Source organism: Onychomys torridus, chromosome 1 (genome assembly GCF_903995425.1).
Source record: "Onychomys torridus chromosome 1, mOncTor1.1, whole genome shotgun sequence".
In the NCBI taxonomy this organism is placed as follows: domain Eukaryota; kingdom Metazoa; phylum Chordata; class Mammalia; order Rodentia; family Cricetidae; genus Onychomys; species Onychomys torridus.
The window spans coordinates 138,948,048-138,968,809 of record NC_050443.1 but is presented as its reverse complement, the minus strand read 5'-3'; the positions used below and the strand labels follow the sequence as shown (position 1 = coordinate 138,968,809).

At 37.0% G+C, this 20,762-nt stretch overlaps 1 protein-coding gene and 1 non-coding gene across 5 annotated transcripts in view; one reads left to right on the top strand and one right to left on the bottom strand.

Moving 5' to 3' along the window:
* Aldh1a1 (aldehyde dehydrogenase 1 family member A1) overlaps positions 1-18,466 on the bottom strand; it is a 123,078-nt gene extending 104,612 nt beyond the window's left edge. For 2 of the 4 annotated variants that reach the window (XM_036207337.1, XM_036207319.1), the window contains exon 1: positions 18,384-18,465. The gene's annotated coding sequence lies outside the window, so the exon portion shown is untranslated. Of the gene's footprint in view, positions 1-8,655; positions 8,782-18,383 lie in introns of all 4 variants that reach the window. The other 2 variants (XM_036207342.1, XM_036207311.1) reach the window with 2 other exon arrangements.
* LOC118576931 lies at positions 8,834-8,963 on the top strand. Its single transcript, XR_004944121.1, has one exon. It is a non-coding gene; the product is annotated as a small nucleolar RNA SNORA44 (small nucleolar RNA).
* Positions 18,467-20,762: the final 2,296 nt, after the last annotated feature.

Genomic DNA, 20,762 nt, shown 5'->3' with positions numbered 1-20,762 from the left:
TATGATTTCTATCATTTTAAGTTTATTAAGGGGTGTTTTATGGCCTACAATGTTGTATTTCTTTGTAAATGCTTTAGATTAGCTTGAGAAGAAAGTACAATTTGCTGATACTGGATGAGTTAGTCTTTAGATATTGATTACACTACTGACCAGTGGTGATGTTTTAGCCAACTGCATATTTTCCAGTCTGTTATTATGGACAGTATATGCATTTCTGATGGGAGATATTAAAGGTCTAGCCTTAATAGACTCATCTATTGCTAATCTAAAAATGCTGTCAGGTTGGGATTTCTATTTGTTGATCCTCTATTTTGAGGTACATACATGTTCACTTAGAAAAGTGATTCCTTTAACATTGTACAGTCTCTTTTGAGAATTGATAACTTGTCTATGTATACACTGCCTGAAATTAATATTGATATTTACATTTTGAAAATAAATGATTGCCTTTTTCTTTACAAAACCCTTATTGAATGTCAGCTCTGTGACATCTGAATCCCCAAATTTCCAGTTTAATAGAAATGTGGTGCCTATGAATGTTTTCTCTCTTTTATATGCAACCATATGTATACCAAGCTTAAGTTTTTTATTCATCCATCATAAGTAATATCCCAGATTGAGAGAAGGCAATGCAATATTAGATGATGAAAAACATTAATGGCAAAAATAATTGAAACATCTCATGTTCATCTCTAACTCAATGATTAGCTGTTCACCTAACCTATAGCTTGTTTGGCTGCAAAACACCCAGTTTATAAGCAGTAGATCAGTTCAGATGCAATGTCAGTATGATGGTCCAAGTTGGAAAATTCACTCTGTGTAAAGGTCAGAAGAAAAAAAAAAAGGAAAGAAAGGTAGATATGCCAAATGCAACATAGATTTGTCCCCAAACACTGTTATTTCCTACCAACAGTAGCCCAACAGCCTATGAGATCACCTATTATCTCTATTTACCATAGGCTCTTAGAGTTTTTTGTAGCAACTGCTCTAGACCTGCAGGAGAAAAAGCATCCTGCTCAGCAGCCCAAAATTGATGTTGAAATTTCTTCATCTGTTCTAGTTTGTGTTTCTATTGCTGTGATAAAACACTGACCAAAAGCAACTTGGGGATGGGAGTGATGAGTATTGATTTGGCTTAAAAGTTCCAGTCCAGCAACCAGGGCACAAGGTAGGAAGTCTAGAAACTGAAGCAGAAGTCATAGAGGAACACTTACTTTCCGGCTTGTTCAGCTTGTTTCTTGTAGTACTCATGCCCACCTGTCCAGGGTTGGCACTTCAAAGATTGGTTTGGGCCTTCCTATGTCAGTTAGCAATGAAGAAAATGGACCTCCACACATGCTCATGGATTATTGAATGGAGATATTTCCTCAAATCAGGTTCACTCTTCTCAGGGGTGTCAAGTTGTATTGTTTCTACTGTACCCCCTTTTAATTTTGGCAAAATCACATCCTGTTCTATATACAATCTTTGTAACCAGCTGTTATATATGATCTAATATATTCTTACTCCATTCTGTAGATACATGTTATTAAAATTTCCTTTCTTTGAAAAGTTTTGAATGCATTTGTTAACACATTAATAATCTTGTGATAAAGAATTTAATTGGAAAGTCTATAAAAACTAATTGATATGTTAAATTTGGCAGGGTATATACTTCATTCCTACCAAGTTATATTTAAATCTTACAGATACATACTCTGTGAGGATATTTATTCTCTATATAAATTCTCTGGAAATTAGCTTTTAGTATGTAGAGAAAGCAATTCCCTAGCTGGTGGTTTAGTTCTAAACTTGTTCCCATTTCTTCCTCTCTAGTCACATCCCTTCCACTTCTTTCTTCCCACTTCTCCCCCTCCCCCCTTCCTTCCTTTCCCCTTTCTCTTTTAATCTCTTATCTTGTCATGATGATAAAACAAAGAAATATGGACTAGAGAGATGTCTCAGCTCTGAACAGCATGTACTGCCTTTGCACTGGACCTTAGGAATTTCCCACATCAGATGCTCACAGCTACCTGTAGCTCCAGTTCTGGTGATCTGACACCTTCTTCTTACCTTCATGTGCACAAGTAAGACACACAGACAGACACACACACAAATAAAAATGAAAAATACATGAAAAAGAAGGGATTAGTTGTATTATTATACATGTATTTCAGGAGCAGAAATTCTAACTAAACTGTCTGTGGGGAGAGATTTCTTTGAGTGTGGGTAGAGATAAGAACATCTGGGCTAGAGACTGCAGGAAATGGTGAGGACATTGACATCCCTATAAATGGAACTCTCCAGCACATAAGAAATTAATTCAGAATTTCTTGGGCTAGGAGAATAAATTTGAATTAAATACATTCTTTCTTAACAGAAATCAAATGTAAAATCTTAAAACCATCTGTCCTCATTCTGAAAGATTCTGAAAATGTTTAAGTTAAGTATATCAAAATAAAAATGTCTAGTATGTTACTGGGTTGCCAGGCAACACTGATAATCTGAGACCTCATAACAAAGTGCCAGGAAAATGTCGGACCCAATGAAAGTGTCCCCAAAGCAAGTGAGTCAGCATCAGCTATTTCAGGAAGTGTTTGAAGGAGCTACAAAAATCCCCAATGAAGATGAAACTATCTTTGGGCTTTGTTGCTTTTCTCTTGCAATGCAACCGCTCATACCTCCTCTCACTGGCCTTCAAATGAAATATAGTCAAGAAGCCAAGATGTATTCTGTTACATCCTACCAAGCTACTAACAGTGAAGCTAGCACATCACTTCAGTGTGCTGAGACTGAGGGACCACACACTTATCCCCATGGCAGAAGCCGATGGTCACAGCCTCCTAGCTGGGAAACAGGAGTCTCTTCTGGATCACTTCAGATCACTGTGGAGCAGGAGGAAGAAGAGAAAGCATGCCTGTGTTCCTGTACCTGGAAATGCTCCATGTAAATTTTAAAATAATGTTTCCTTCTTGGACAATGTTCAGTTTCACCTGTAGTGGATTCTGGTTTTGTTTGTAGCTTTGCTTTGTCCTCAGAGAAGTGCTTTGAAATAGAATCTGTTGAAGAAAAGAAGTTTTCTTTCTCTGTTTAATAAGCCTACACAGAACTCTTGTGGCTAAGAAACTTACACAAATGGAGATTTGTGCCTCTGCCCCACACATGAAGGTGTGTTTGTTTAAGAGACTAGAACTTCAAGACTTGATTCCTGACAAGACTAAGATGGATGGACTGATAGAGACAAAGGACGCTAAGAAACTATCTTCTCTGACATTAGACCTGCCAAGAGTGAAGCTGAGCATGGATGACTGTACTCATATTTGGGCACTGGCTGAAACATGATTTCTATTTTGTGGAATGAATACAGCGTTTTGAGTTGTTATTGAATGAAGATGTCAAAACCAGCTGATTTCTGGCTCAGAAAATGTTGAGGGGATAAATATCAAGCAGAAAAGATCTGTTCTCTGTCACAAGAACTAAATTAAATGTGACAAACACTTCAGTGTTTTAATTTTTCAGAAGGTAGGACACTTACATTTTAAATAGTTTTTGTCCTTGATATAATAGCTATAGTTACTTTCTACATGGGTGAACTGTGTTATTTGGGCTACGTAAAAATATAGGTGTGCACTTTGCTTACCTAGATGAGGGAAATTTTGCTACTTTGTTACTGTTGAAAATGTGATATCAAATTCTAGAAACAGTTTAATAGTCTAAGGATTTTTTTGTGGCTACTGAAGAATATTTGTTATAAATTTTAGTATTACAGAAATATTGAGGTAGAAATGCTATAAGTGTGTTACTTATGTTATTGAGGGATAAAATTTATATACTGACTAATACATTTGGTATCATAAAGGTCATGCAGTTTTGAAGTTATTTAGGCATTTTTTAATTGCTAATAATCACAAATAAACTATTCTTTCTTTTTGTAGAATAATTTTATAACACTACTTAATAGTCTAAAGTCAGTACTTGGCAATTCTAGAGAATATGGACTCATTAGAAATACTCAGTAAAAAATGTTTTAGACACATATGTAACTTCCTCTCAGTTTTGGATGGATCCATTACAAACTATCCTTTTTTTTCCAGTAATAATTTTAGGTTCTTTGTATATTAGACCATAATTTTTAGACAAATATATATATATATATATATATATACACATATATATATATAATGCTATATATAAAATATTATTTGTAAAATATGTATCAGTGTACAAAATATCAATACATTTTTGTATTACATATATGAATAAAATATTATTGAATTTAAAGAAATAATTGTTTCTTTTCCTTGGATGTTTCTGATAATCCAATAGTTATCTAATAATTAATAGATAAGTGTGTCTGTTGGTACCCATAAGTGATGAATTGTGTATTTTGGTAGTATGTATTTTGTTACCACATGGATGAGTTTATTTTTAAAAAGAAATCTAAAGATAACTCTTAGTTATGCACCATTTTGTTCAACAGCAGTTTCTTGACATTTAATTTTCTTTGGAAATTTTTTTTTGTTTCATAACAGTTGTTTTCAAAAATATGGGACAAATTCCAAGTTTCATCACGATGAAGTTTTTGCATTTGATCATCTTTTCTTTGAAGCCTGTAAAAAACATTTTGCAAGAAAATAAGAAACTTTAAAATAGTTTAAGACATCTGAAGAAGAATTGTATTTCTCTAAAATTAAATATCCATTCCCAGTTTGGGAAATTTGTTTTGTCAACTCATGCTTTAACTTTACTTACACTTTAAAAATATAACAGCTTTAAATTTACAGAATTTTTAGCCAATATCCAATTCTGATATACATTGTATTAAAAGGAGAGTAACTTAAAAATAACATATAATAACTGAGAAACTTGCCGATTCTCAAAGCCCATTTAAAAATTGATCTTAGTTAAATGATCAGTTACCTGAAGACAAACCGCGGCTTCTGAGGGCTGCATGCTTTCACTGGCTTATTTTTCTAATTCATTATTATTCACCAATATTAGAGTTTTGTCTTATTTGGATTGACTAATATAATTAACCTGAGACTTGTGCATATAAGACTAAGGGAAAGAAAGGAAAGAACTATGTGAAAGCGGTTAACCTTTGGGGAATGGTGAAAAGAACTGACCGAGGCCAGATACACAAGTACTGAAGATTAGATTGTCCCTGTGTTCCGAGTCCCTTTATGGCTGAGGGGCTTCTATCCTCAGACACACATTTCTAATGCCCCATCTTCTCTCTCTCTCTCTCTCTCTCTCTCTCTCTCTCTCTCTCCTCCTCTCAAAGTATGACACACACACACACACACACACACACACACACACACACTATATATATATATATATATATCTTATTTGCTTTAATTAAGCTGTAAAATTGGCCTTACAAAAACTCATAACCATGTAGTACTTTGAGTTGCTTTAGTCAAGAAGATGTCAGCAACAGCTTAGTGCTTTGTCTCAGCTCAGATTTGACCTGGAGACAAATTATTGCCTTTGCCTAGCCTTAGATAAGATCAAAGCCCTCTCATAGAAGGAAGTACAGAGTGATTTTCTGAAACCCTCTATAGTTTGGGCTTCACTGATCCCAGAAGAATTTGGGTAAATCACAGTGCTTCCTGCTCCTGTGAGCCATGAAACTCCTGTTATCAAATAACCATCTACTTTAATATAAAACCTCAAAGTGCACAAAAGGCAGCAGCCTGTACTTATTACTGTCTTCACACTGCAGAGTCCACTTGGCCCCTTCTTAGCAGTCTTAGCCCACATCACAGGGCATCGGTGTCAGTTTTCCTTTTTTAAAGTCCAATTGTCCATTTCCTTGGTGTTAAAGTATAGCTAATCTTGGGGAAAATATTCAAGTTTTGCAGAGAAGCTGTGGGTTTGGGAGGAAATGTTGAAGGCTGCTGTGCTTTTCCACTCATCTGTGTGGTTATGATTGGGAGTACAGGCCAATAAATGCCTTGCATCTCTCAGTAAGGAAGGGATTTTATTTATCTAACTTCATAATTCAATAACATAGCAAGACTTATTGAAACTCGGATAAAATGAAAAACAAAATGTTCTTTCTTAAAAGTCTGTGATCTGTGCATCACAATCTGCCTGTCTAGAAACTGGCTTGTAGTCTTAGACTTAAGGACAAACAGACTTGGTATGGAAAGCCTCCTGAACACCATGCTCCTCACTGAGGTGACTCACTCTAAGAAGGAAAAGCACTTCTGAAATCCAGGAGCTATTACAATACCTTCCTACTGTGGAAAGCTAGCATGGTACTGGCAGCTAGGAGATGGTGCTCCCCTTCTGAACATGATTTCAGGAAAAGACAAACGTAGACAAAGCCACCGTGACTTTGATGGAACAAAACAACAATCAGAGCACTCTGTAATCAAATCCTAACATACAAAAGCAAGCACATTATACAAACCACAAAAAAGACCAAATACCTTTCACTAATTACAGCTTTGGCTGTGTGCCATTCTTTTCTACTGCCTAGATAATAACTGTTAAATAGCCTAGTCATAGAATTGCCTTTACTTCCTGATCACAGCAGTCAATTCAGAACAAAAACACTGCTGTCTTGAAATCTACTCAATGTTGCTAAGTGTAAATTTCACATCCTCAAAGCCTCAAAAAATGACATTTATTGTCATTGTTTTTATGTGCTCCAATGCTTTGTCATAGCTAGGACTTGATGACTTCAGTCATGACGACAACTGTGCTCTGTTACAGTACTGGAGATCTTTGTCTGAACTGATCTGATCCATCTATTGCTTTCAGCTCACTGTGTAAGGCAGCTGTGTCCAAAGGACAGAGTCAGCAGCGGAAACTTTTCTGAGCACCCAAGAAAGAGTGGTCTGGAAAGGGGGTAGCAAAACACAACCCAAACCAGCTTTGAAGAGAGGGATTGAGAATTAATAAGCAAGAATCACAGGAAAAGCCTGGGGGTAGGTGGCTAAAGCAAAGAAGATAATCATCCATGGATTCCTTCAATATCCAGCTAATCAACTAGAATTTACTGAGAGTCAAATATGTGCCTGGCATGGGGAACCCAGGATGTGTGGACAGATACAGGAAATAATATTCTTTCCTTCAGCTACTCCAGTATTATGATAGCAGATAGAAATGAAGTCTATACAAATAATTGCAGAGTTAGAAATATCACTGTATCTGGTGCTGTTGATAAATGAGGGTCTGAGAAACCATGCTAAAGAAGAAAGACTAATGATGATCTCCACGGGTAAGAGGCTTTGGGATAAGAACAGAAGAATGAGAGCTAGCTGAGTGAAGAGGTAGGTAAGGAGCATCCAGGAGAATAGAAGATATATTAATGGATTTATTAACCCTTCCCATAAGCTCCCATAAAAATAGAAAAAAGAAAATACCTGGTATCGTGATTACCAGGACAGGACTGTCCTGAGCCTAAACCAGGCAAAATACAAGAAACTGTACATCAATATCCCTGATAAATTCTAATGCAAATTCTCAGCCATGAGTTGGTAACATAAAGAGAATAACACAGTAAAAGCACTATAATTATAAGCCACTGCCAACTAGGATTTATCACTGTATTGTGAAAATGATTCAACACATAAAAACAGTCAACATACTCTATCATATTAAAAAAGAAACTTGGCTGTGTCAGTCAGAGTGGAAAAGGCACTTAATGGTTGATTCTTATGTTAAAAACTATCAACACACTGGAAATCAGAAAATAACTCAACATGTTAAAGGTCATATATGCAAACCTTGTAACTGTCATCACATTCACTAGTGAAAGACTTAAAACTCTCCCACCAAGAAGAACAACAAAATAGAAATGACTATTTTTGTCCTGTCTACCTCTCAGAGTAAAATTTCTAGTAAGAGGCAAGGGAGAGAAAGTCGCTAAATTACAAATAAAGAAGAATCAATTATTAATATGTATTATTGTTCATATAAAAATAACTGTATATATCTACCCCCAACTATTAGTAGTAATCATAAATTCAGTTAGCAGCAGGATACAAAATCAACAGGAAAAATCAACTGTGTTCCTGTGTATGACAAATAACCAAAAAAGATTAAGAAAATAATCCAATATGAAATAGCATCAACAACAAACCTCATGTAAGAATAAACCTAACAGAAAGTAAAAAAAAAAAATGTGTGCTAAAACCCACAGAATCTTGCTGATGAGAAATTAAAGAGGACATAAATGGAATGACTGTGTTAATTAAAAACTATATAAAAAACTTACACATGTAAGAGCTGAAACTTACATAAATATATGTGTGTGTGTGAATGAGTGTGTGTTTGTTTTCATTAGGGAAAATCTCATGATATTGGATTTAGCAATAATGTCTTTCTTATGAGGCCAGAAGATCAGGATAGGAAAGAAAAACGTCAATTGTCTGTGTTGTTCCGGAACAGTTGGCAGATATTTTATTTTGGATCTCATGTGTTTATTGGATATTAGTCCAGCCAAGCTTTTTTACATCTTCATGATTCAATTTAGAAGGGAATTCTGCTTTTAGGAACTTTTGCCATTATATATAGAGTATCAAAAATTTTGACATATGAAATTCACATATCATTTTGCAGTACTTTTATATCCAAGTCATCACCATTTTTAAAGTTGTTTTTTTTTTTTTTTTTTTTTTTTTTTTTTTTTTTTTTTTCCCGTATTAGCTATTGGGTTACCTCTTTACAGGGACAGGACAATGACTCCTTCCATATCTAAGCTCAGTTGTACTCAGCTAGCCATTGGGCATATGTCTTCTCTGAAGCATTGGATCACCATTGATGACATTTCTGAACAGAAAGTTCCTGGTGGGGATGAAGACAATTTAGTAGTTAGAAAAGTATTCAAGAAATAAAGTTCCATGATCCCAAGGGCTATGGCTGGTTGTGGCCATGGAGTCTCCAACTGCATGCCAGAGAGACTGGAGAGACTTTGACAGCCCAGGCCAGCACAGTGCCTGCAGCTGCCACTCAGCTTTCCTCTATATGTTAGGCAAAAGGCTAGATGATGGTGGCGCATGCCTTTAATCCCAGCACTTGGGAGGCAGAAGCAGGCAGATCTCTGTGAGTTCGAGACCAGCCTGGGCTACCAAGTGAGTTCCAGGAAAGGAGCAAAGCTATATAGAGAAACCATGTCTCAAAAAACAAAAACAAAAACAACAAACAAAAAAAAAAGAAGAAGAAAAAGTAACAGTCTTCCATGATGAGTGTATATACAACTATTTTTGTGTTTTTGTTTAGTGATACAGTTCAAATTCCTAAGAGAATGCAATTGGCAGACAAGTGATAAATAGTTGACAAATTTTGTTTATTAGTATCATATAAAAAGATAACAGGATTGAGGCAAAGAGATTAATTTCTTACTACTAAGATCATAAATTTTAACGACTAGTGGAGGAAAACTAATTTTTAAGAACCAAGCCATTGAACACTGCAAAGTGGAAAACCTTGACCTGAAACTCTCTGAATATATCCAGTGAGGAAAAGAAGAGAACCAGCCTGCTGGTGATTCAAGGTTGTGTGTGGGGGATAAAAAGGACAACATTTAAAAGCAATGGGCATTCAGCTGTAAAGTACACTTTGGCTGATGATAGATTGGGCTTCTGCCAGAGCCACATAGTTGAGAGACAGTCCAGAGACAGATTAGAGTTCAGGAAACAGGGCAGCGTTGGAGACTTTTCTTTTTGGTAGAGTTGATAAATGAAGTCCTGGGTTTGAATAAGATCTCTTTGCAGGATAAACATCAAAGACAGTGAGGAAGAGCATAGAGAGCTGACTTAAAAGATGTCTATTCATTCAGCTTGGTCTTACATATTTTTCTTTTCTTAAAATTAGATTGTTTCCTTGCTGCTGAGCTGTTCTGATTTTTTTTATAGATTCACATCTAGTCTAATGTGGGTTTTGAAAACATTTCCTACCATTCTGTAGTTTGACTCCTCGTTCTATTATTATGTCCTTTGCTGAGTAAACTTTTAGTCCGGTGTAATCTCTCTCATTTGTCTATTTTTGCCGTTGTTGCCTGTGGTGTTGAGAGCTTAGCTAAAAGGTATTGCCTGAATCAATGTCCTAAAGGATTTCTCAGTTCTTAGTATTTTCGTAGAATCAAGTCTTATGTTCAAATCTTCAATCCACTGTTTCTTCTGCATGTGCTTGTTCAGTGTCTCTGCATCATTTACTGAAGAAATTCTTCTTTCCTCATTGTGTTCCTGGTAAACTTGTAAAACACCAGTTGGTTATAAGTATGCTGGCATAGCTCTGGGCTCTCCTTTTATTTCCTGTGCTCTGTGTGTATTTTTTTTCTGTCAATCCCATGCTATATTGGTTACTATCATTTGTACTTTATTTTAATACCAAATCCTCTAAAATCTCCACTTTCATTTCCATTGATTGAAATCATTTGGGGTATTTGGGGATTTTATGGTTCTACATGTGCCTCAGCATTGATTATCTTTCCTCTATACCTGTGAAGGCAGATATTTGAAGTTATATAGTAAAGATCTCAATGAGTCTCAGACCCACAGAATAATATGTGTGTGTCTGTGGACAATTTAACAGCATCAGTTCTTCTAGTCTATAAATGAAGAAAATTTGCTGTTTGTTTGGATTTTGGGCATTTCTCTCTCTCTCTCTCACACACACACACACACACACACACACACACAGAGAGAGAGAGAGAGAGAGAGAGAGAGAGAGAACACAGATGGTTTAGGAAAAACATTTAACTCTAACCATCAGAAAAACACAAGTCAAAACTGTATTGCAATATCACCTCATATGAGATAGGATATCTATTGCCATAAGGTAAAAAGTAACAAATGCTGGTGAAAACACATAGAAAGGGGAATCCATCCACTGTTAGTCAGAATGAGAATGAGTAGCCCATTATGAAAACAGTAAGGAGATTCCTCAAAACATTGAACTACCCCATAGTCCAGCAATCTTTATTTATTCTCCAAAGGAAACCAGATGTCAGAGAAACATCTGCACTCCTTGTTTAGTTCAGCACTATTTACAGGAGCTAAGACATGGAATCAACACAAATTCCATCAGTAGCAGAGTGAACAAAGAGAATGTGGCATATATACACAGCAAAACATTTTTCAGCCTTACAAAGAAGTCACATAGCACTTTGCTTTAAATGAGTTAAGTCACGCAGAGAAAGACAAATTGGGCATGCCCTGGCTCACATGTGGAATCCAAACTCATTGATCTTGTAGTTGAGAATAAAGTAGTGTGGTCACTTGGAGATGGGAGGGAAAAGGGAACCATGTATCAGTCAAAAACAAATAAGTCAGGGAGAACTGACCTTAGGCCTTCTGGTCCACTCATATCTTTATTTATTCTACACATAGAAATTAAATATTGAATAATAAATATGGCATGAAGATTCTGGGAACTCACAATGCATTGGGGAGACAAAGCAGACAGAAAATATTTACACACCATTTTATATAAATGAGCCAACAAAGATTTAGTCAGCTGTATACCTGATCTGATCATCTTTCTGACAAGCTTCATTCTTATCTGAGAATTTATTATGCCTAAATACAGGACATTGATTAAAATCTATGTGCCAATTAAAGCAGTATAGCTTGCCAGATTTAGCTGGCAGCTACCCTCATTGTCAAATCAATCAAGAGGAGGCTCTTTGTCATTCCTAGAATGTAAATTACACCATTTCAGTAAGGACTGTGTTCATCTTATGGAAAGCTGATTAAACAATTTGTCAAAGACTAGTGTTCTAGAGCAGTCCTTGCACACTGTAGAGCACTCTAGCTGGCATGTCCTTTATTCATGCCACAGATAATGGCAGAGCCTCTGTGACAGGGTTGAAGCTCTTTAGAAGGTGAGCACATCAAGCAGAAACTTCCCCAGGCAAGAAAAGACTTGAGGTCATTGCCAACAAAAGGTAGAGCTCTGGTATCTAACAGGACTTGAATGTTGTCAGGGACTTCTGTATAATTCTTTAGAAAAAGTACAGACGGGAGAAGCTATTTCTAGAAATGTCTTTACCTGTGTGCATTGCTGGGTGATGAAACAGACATGGCCAAAGTAGCCTTGATAATAACTCACATGAAGAATAAGATACGTCACACTTTCAAATGTCAGTAATAACACCTAAAAGCAGGAGAAAACTAAGAAGCTTACAACAGCAGTGTTCCTTAATCATATCGTATTAAGTTACTTATCTTCTCTATACTATGTGTGTAGGTAACACATGTATTTGAGGATTCTTTTCTTAGCCTTTGAAAATATTTACTTTTATTTATTTATTTTTATTGTGTGTGTTTGCCTAAATGTGTTTAAGCATAAAAGATGCACATCAGGTACATGCTTAGCCAAAAACAGGAATCTGACCCTTTCTCAACTGACATTGTAGGCAGTTTTGAGCTATCATATAGGTTCTGGGAGTCAAACCAGGTCATCTGTAAGAGCAATAGATGTGCCTAACTGCTTCACCATCTCTTCAGTCCCTGTTGATGTGTTTTGAATCACACTGCTTAAAGAAGAAATTATTAAAAACAAAACCAAAAACCTATGTTTTTACATCCTGGTTGGTTATATTTGTAATTACAGATTCAAGCAGTTATCCCAAAAGTTATTCCAAATAGCCCACTACACCATCTGGGCAGGTTGTATTTATAGCCAGTGAAAAGGGGGAAAAAAGTAAAATATGTAAAACAGAAGAACGGAAGCCTGAGTTATTATGGCTTTGGTCTGTTTTACTTGAATATAATTTGAAGAATTGACCACTTGGAATTGGTAGAATTTTAATTAAAAATAAGATTAGGATACATCAAGTTAGATTACACACAAACACACACACACACACACACACACACACACACACACACACACACACACACTCACACACACGACACTACATGTGGCAACTTAAGATACTTTCCAAGCACTGGTCATGACCACTAGCAAGCGAACTCCAAGTATTTGAAAGCAGTGGCTACAATGTCATTTCTTCTCAGTCTTCACTTCTCAAAAGTCCACGGGTTTTCTGGGGCTCAGTGCTTACCATGTGTAATAGCACCTGATTTGTACATCTTTTCTCTACTATAGAGTTGACAGAAATGAATCAGGTCACTACCTGTTCTTCTCCCCGCAACCCTACATTATACTGAGAAATCACTCATATTTTGAGCGAGTTCTCACATTGACCAATCAAAATCACATCATCTGTGATTTTGAAAAAGTACACAAACAAAATTTTGAGTAAAGGAAGCATCTTATAAATGTATGCTTCTAATGGAACTGATATATGACCTATTTTCATTGAAGGACACTCATGACAAAATATCAGTGATAGCTTACAATATAAATTGATTGCTATCTTACATTTTTATTTACATGATAAGATTAGAAGCGTTATCCCTAAACAATCCTAGCTAGTCCTTAAAAGGCAGAAGCTGGAAGATCTCTACTTTGGTACCTGCCTGAACTAGGTAGTCAAACTTGGGGAGTCCTTGCTCTGGAGGAGATTGGAATGGGAGGTGGGTTGGGAAGAGTGGGGGTTGGGGGAGGGAGGACAGGGGAATCCGTGGCTGATATGTAAAATTAAATTAAATTATAAAATAAAAAATTTAAAAAAGAAAGAGAACTAAAAACTGAAACAAATCAAAATATTAAGCCAAACTATATAATGCTTTGAAAATATGCAAGTTATTTGTAGAGTTTTTCTTATTTATTGTGACTAATACATAAAAATTTTAATTCTATTCTGTCCATTCTTCTAACCCAGTGGATCTTATAACATGTCCAACAATAGAGTATTATATAAAAGTCATCACCTTTGCAAAATTGAATTTTACTAAAACATTTGCATTATGTTCTTTAGAAAGTGGCTAGTGTTGACTGAAATAACACTGAATAAAAAGTGGTTTTTATATTACAAAAATATTAAGACTAATACTTTAAAATAAGCAAAAAGAAAAGAAAAAGCAAATAAATGCCAGTAAATTGGCTCAGCAGGTAGCACAGGACCTTAATCCCATCACATGGCAGGCAGAGTCTCTGTGTGTTCAAAGACACAGCCAAGCACGGTGACACGAGCCTTTAATCACAGTACCAACCATAGAGACCTGGAGGTCTGTATATACAGGCAGTGCTTAGAAAGTGTGGTGGCTGGGCTAAGAGCCAATAAGAAGGCAGAACAACAGCAAGGCAATAAAGACTCAGGCTAGACAGGAAGATGTTGGTTCTCTTGGGAGGCTATGGTGGTGTGGTGAGCTAAGGTTAGCTGGTGGCTCTCACTATTTCTCTGATCTCTATGGCTTGCACTCCTGTATTTGGCTCTGTGTTTCTTATTTAATAAGACTGTTTAGAAATTCATCTAAAGAGAGACCTCATACTAGTAACTTAACAGCACACTTGAGAACTCTAGAACAAAAGGAATAAATCACACCCAAAGGGGGTAGATAGCAAGAAGTAATCAAGCTCAGGGCTGAAATCAATACAATAGAAACAAAAGAAAATACAAAAAGTCAATGAAACAAAGAGTCAGTTCTTGGAGAAATTTAATAAGAGTGACAAACAATAATCCAAATTAACTAAAAGTTGGAGAAGATCCAAATTAACAAATTTAGAGATGAAAAGGAAGACATAACACCAGACACTGGGGAAATATGGAGAATCATAAGGATATACGTTGATATTTGTGTTCTGCTAAATTGGAAAATCTAAAAGAAATGGATAATTTTCTTAATAGATACCACTTACCAAAGTTAAATCACTATCAGAAAAGCAATTTAAACAGATCTATAACCCCTACTGAAATAGAAGCAGTAACTGATTTATCCCAACTAAAAGAAGTTCAGTGCTAGATGGTTTTAGCACAGAATTCTATCTAGCTCTCAAAAAAAGATCAAATGCCAATACTCCCTCAAATTTTTCACAAAATTAAAACAGAAGGAACATTGCCCAATTCATTTTCATGAAATACATTTGAGAGTCATCAGCAGGAGAAATTCCCAGTAGCTGATGAGATGCATGTATGGACTATGAAGAGTAGATCTGAGGGAAACAACAGAATACCTACTCCAAAATCAAGAACAAAAGAAGGAGCAAGCACAATCAAGTTCACAGCAGCAAGTGAGTTTTAAAGGCTAAATGGGCACACTTAGGTATACAATGTACATTGAAAAGGATATATTAGATAAAAAGAACAGAAAATACTAAAAATGTCACACTTTCTGATGTGTTTTGTTTGGTTTTGATTGTTTGTTTGCTTTTGAAACAAAGTTTCTCTGCGTAGCCTTGGCTATACTGAAACTCACTCTGTAGACACCGCTAGCCTCAAACTAGGGATCCACTTGCCTCAGCCTCTCTAGTGTTGGGATTAAAAGCTTTCACCACCATGGCCCAATTACTGCACTGCACTTTTAAACTTAAAATTTGGTACAAAATTTTATGTCCATATTGATAACAAGAAGAGAGAATCACAGAAGATATAATAGAAAATCTAAAAGTTTGCTTTGTCTGCTGACTCTGGAAAGTCAGCCAAGAGTCACAGATGATACTGAATGGCTGATGTGCAAAGCTAACCCAACAGTGTGACTGGGTGTTTATACTTGGAAGATAACTAGATAATCAGAGTGGACTATGGAGACAAGATCTTCAGACACAAAGCATGTTGTAATCATCAGCTATTGACACTACAAACACATCCAGCATTCTGACTCCCTAGGCCTTCTATTTGCAGTGGCAGTTTGGTAAGCTAAGACTCTCATCTGTGATTGAATGAGGTTTAAGCAGGAGCATGTGAGTGACTTCTAGGAAATCTTACTTTCCTAATTATAGAATTGTACATATGTGACTTTCATCTTTTTTTGTTTTAATTATAGAGGCAATGATTAAAGACACTGTAGCCGTATACAGAAACACACCCCAAATGTCACAGGACTGCAGTGTCAATGGAAACTGTCACTTACCATTAGTCATTTTGTCGTTACAATATAAACTCCAAGTTTTAAGCCATTAAACCACATTGCTGTTATTATTGATTCCTGAGTACCATCACAACTAAACCAGAAAATTAGTGATATAATCTAGAAAATATTTCATGGGAATCCTACGAAATGAGGAAATGACAATTTGGAACAGAGAGACCAAACCTATAAAATGCATCATGGCTGAATCTCTAGGGTCAAGGGGATATAAGAGGGATTGAAGATTGAAGGGCCATTCTGAGGTTCCAGCTCATGAAGAGTTCTTTTCATGGCTGATCCCCTAGTAATCATATCTCATTTACTAATCACAAAGTTATTTTAATCCTCCTAACCTTTTCAAGTGTTTTGTTCAGTTTTGTAGCTTTTCATTCATAGTCCTGTTTAGTAACCCCACATTTCCACTTTCAATATATTTTAGATATCACATTATTTGTAAAGCTTCCTTTCAACTATTAAGCCATCAAAGCAGAATATTCTTGTCTAAAACCAAAACTACTATTTTCTGAATAACTTTGTAACAAGTGGTGTTTTGCACATATTATCAGTTTAACTATTTGAACTGCCTGGGGTAGTTATGGTGAGATGGTCTCACTTTACTCAAGGCCCTCCTCCATTAATTGTTCCATTATGGGCTACACCTTTGGTATATGAGCCTTTTGGTTCAGGACACTTCATATCCAAACCATGTCATTCTGCCATTACACCTTGCACCATTACATCCACCTCTTACAACACACACACACACACACACACACACATACACACACAATGCACCCAGTCAACCATAAAGAACTCATTTCATCTTAGAATTTCTTTCAATGTTAAAAATTCCAAGTCTTGAGTCTATTCTGAGACTCAAGGCATACTATTAGCTCTGGAGCCATGTAAGGTTGAAAACAGCAAGGTACCTCCAACATAAACACTGGTGGACAAGGGTAAAAGTTTCCACTCTAAAGAGATGAATAGGAGCCTGGAAATGTTGAATGGGGCAAAGCAAGACTGAAGCCCATCAGGGCAATATGAGACTCTGTTGGCCTGTGTCTGACATTCAGGAAACATGGTAGACAAACAAGCTATGTGCCCCCAAAATTTTGGTAAGCCTTATTCCTGTGACCAGGTAGGCTACAGCTCATAGGGATTCTCCCTTTTGTAGACTCTGCTCACCAAGTGCTTTTTTTCCATAGAAAAGCAAAAGAAAAAAAGAAAAAAAAAAGCATACTTTTCACACCTTTGGAATCTTCAATTTCCTGGAATCTCCACTCAATGTTTGGTTTCAATCTCACAACTTCATGCATCACCCTATTCTTTTAAAGTGCCTAGTATGCCTTACCTGCCATGATTATTACTGACGGAATGATTTTCTTCTTAAACAATGGGAATGTAAGGCAATTCTCATTGCCTTCTCCTAACAAGCTTTATGTACTACTACCTCAGGTTCATAAATGGACTGCAATATAGATATCTGCACATGCCTCCTTAATATACATCAGCTAATTTGGTGTTGGGTGAATTGTTTCAAGGAGAGACTTAACTGAAAAAAAAATTTGGAGTGAAATTTTTCATTTATAAAAATGACAGAATTAAATGACAGTTATAAAAGATAAAAGTTCAAGCAATTCTGAGGCTCCATAAGCCCTGCTCAGTGTTTTTGGATGTCTAGCTTATAGAGTTTGGATATTTAGGAACCTTTGTTTTAGAAATATGGTGATGTAGTTCAGAATCTGAAGGTTATCATTAAGGTGACCTGTTAATTTAACATTCATTTTGGAGACTTGTTTTCCTTTCTGTGTGAGAATGTTTTGGCTACTGAAGATCATTTGTGGGTACTGTCATTAAAAGTTGACTTTGAAACCTCAAACACACACCAACCCCCAAACTCCAAGTTTAGAAAAGAAAAAAAGCCTATTATGTAAGTTGCAGCTGTCCTGACAGGAGATAGCAAAAATATCACAAGTCATTTACTCAGTCACCGCTTGAAAACATGAAATTTATCCAGATATGGCAAAAGCACTCCTAACTAAGTAGAACTTATTTATTAAATCAACGCTTTGATCCTACTATACAGAATTGAACTTTTAATTTTAGAGCTACAGGTATGCACAGTTGGTGTAAATTCCTAAAGAATCTACTAACCCAGCTGAGAACATAAATCTAAATTCCTTTCAGTGTAACGGCCATCTTCCTTCTCTTGCACTGGCAGAGACCATGGGAGGATTAATTTCCAAAGCCTACAATTCAGGGGATTTGTACACAGGGACTCTGAAGCTCAAAGAAACAGACATCTTGGCTCTGCTCTTCCCTGGCTCCTGCTCTGAACTTCTTGACCCTGCTTGTTTATTACCAGCTAAATAAACATGATTTTATCTTTCAACCTCCTTCCTCCTTCTTGATACTGTGGTCAGTTAAACCTATACCCTTCCTCCCAATTCTTCTCTCCAGATATCATACCTCTCACTGGCTCCACTCATGGGGGCATTTCCCAGCTTCCTTCTGGTTGTAGAATCCACTCTGGCCCTCTTTCCTGTTCCCAAATTTCCCATTCAGCCCCAGACTCCGCCCCACACAGTTCCATCCACCCCTCAGCTTGTCTTCCAGGCTTGGATGTTCTCTCTTGGCCATTCCCCCAACTGAGCAGACTCAGTTCTGGGCTCTGTCTCTGTTGTGAGCAAGACAGTTTCAGTTTCTTAGGACATACTCAGCTTTGCCAAAAATTCTCTGTCTTTAGATGCCTCCTCTAGTTTCCCCACTGAAACCGATGACATTTTTAGGCCCAAGTTTTTCAAAATGGGGATGAACAAATCTATTAAAGCTGATGATCAGCCTTTGAAATTGCTTTCCCTTTAAGAAATTATTCCACCTGGAATGTCCTGCTATATTGAGGTGTTAAGAATGCATTTGTCCCAAGAGGATCAGATTTAGTTGATCTTTGTGCATGGTGGAGTTATTTAACAGCTCACAAGACAGAGCTGAAGTATGTGTCTAGGTTTTTGAACCAGAGCAGACACTGTCCCCTGGTTTGATCTCATATACCTCCTTTCTGAAGGACTTAAGATTTGTGTCACCTTCCACCCCTTGTCCTCAGCTGTAGTTCACCCCACACTGACAGAGACAAAGTGTGCCTTCATAGCTTTCCAAGACAGTTGCAGAGAAAGTTGGCAATATAACAAGGCCTGGAAGACTGCCAAAGAGAGGTTGATAAAGGGAACTAGAAAGACTCAGACTAAAGGGAGAAATGCCAGCTGACTGGTCCTAGAGACCCAGGGAAGGAATGGTGGAAGTATCCTGAATGCCTTACTCTGGCCTCTGTCCTGTTTTTCCTCTTACCTGTATTTGCAAAAGTATTGATCTGGGTTTGGAAATCTTCCAGTCAATGGGCAAGAGAGATTGTTACTTAAAAAAAAAAGTTTCTTCATAAAGACAGAAAGGTAGTGGTGGGAAACAGTCAACTTCCTAATAAGATAGTGTCCTTCTCATGAAGCATACACACATACACACACACACACACACACACACACACACACACACACACACACACATGAATGCATGCATACATATTTACATAGACTCATGTGTGCATGTATGTATAGACACATACATACATATACCAACAAACATGTGTATGCATAAAAGCATGCATACATATGCTTGTGTATACACACACAAATACATATGCACATACACACAAACATAGACACACACACATACATGCAAACATATACACTCACATATCTCCCACTCCATACTCTGCTTTGGAAATGCCCTTGAGTACCATCACTGTATAAGCTATGATGAACAAGATATTTTCAGTCTCATTAAAAAGCAAGAGGCATCCTTTTACCTATAGACATGTGTACCTCTCACCCCTCATCAAGAAAGTTTCTTTATGAAGCAGACAAAGACAATTCAAAAATCCTTAACTGGTAAAAATGCGGAGAACAAGGGACCATGGGGAACCTGGACCCAGTTGATATAGCAACAATAAAACCCCTACACCTAAGTCTCAAAGAACATCTCAGAAGAGAAATCAGAAAGACTTTAAGGGACAGAGAACAAGGACATCTTCTGTGAGATAGTGTCTTCTATATGACAAGGAAGCTGTATCCATGAAATCTAAAAAATATGGTTACCTAAATAAGATCTGCACAATGATAATACCAGTTGACATCCTAGTGTGGATGGAAGGCCCCAACCATAGATGAAGAACTATAGGTAACCAATAGAAGCCAAGAGGGGAGAATTCACTCTTCTCCAGCGACAAGACCCTGATGGGTTATCTAATCCCAAGCAGTCAACCCTGAACTCATACACATAAGATGAACACTAAATGGACTTAGAAGTATGTATGCACACGCACACACACACACACACACACACACACACACACACACACACACAGTTATCAAATGAAGATTGCTTCTGAGTTAGGAATGGGGACTTGTGCCCTCTCTTTTCACCTCTAGGACCTCATCTTGTACGGGCCCTGGGCATGTTTCCTCAATCTCTGTGAGTTCATGCTTGTGTGGATCCTGCTGATTTAGTCAGCCTTGTTTCTCTGGTGTCCTCCACCACCTCTGGCTCTTATACTCTTTCTGCATCTTCTTCTGTAGGGTTCCCTGAGCCCTGAAGGGAGAGATTTGATAGAAACATTCCTTTTAGGACTGAGTGTCCAAGGTCTCACAGTCTCTGCAGGTCCTACTGTGTGGGCCTCTGCATTAGTTCCTGTTTGCTACAGGGGAGGCTTCTCTGATGATGGCTGAGCAAGGCACTGATCAATGAGTTGTGTAGATGTTATTTTCAGCAATAGCATCTTTCTGTTTGTTTGTGGAA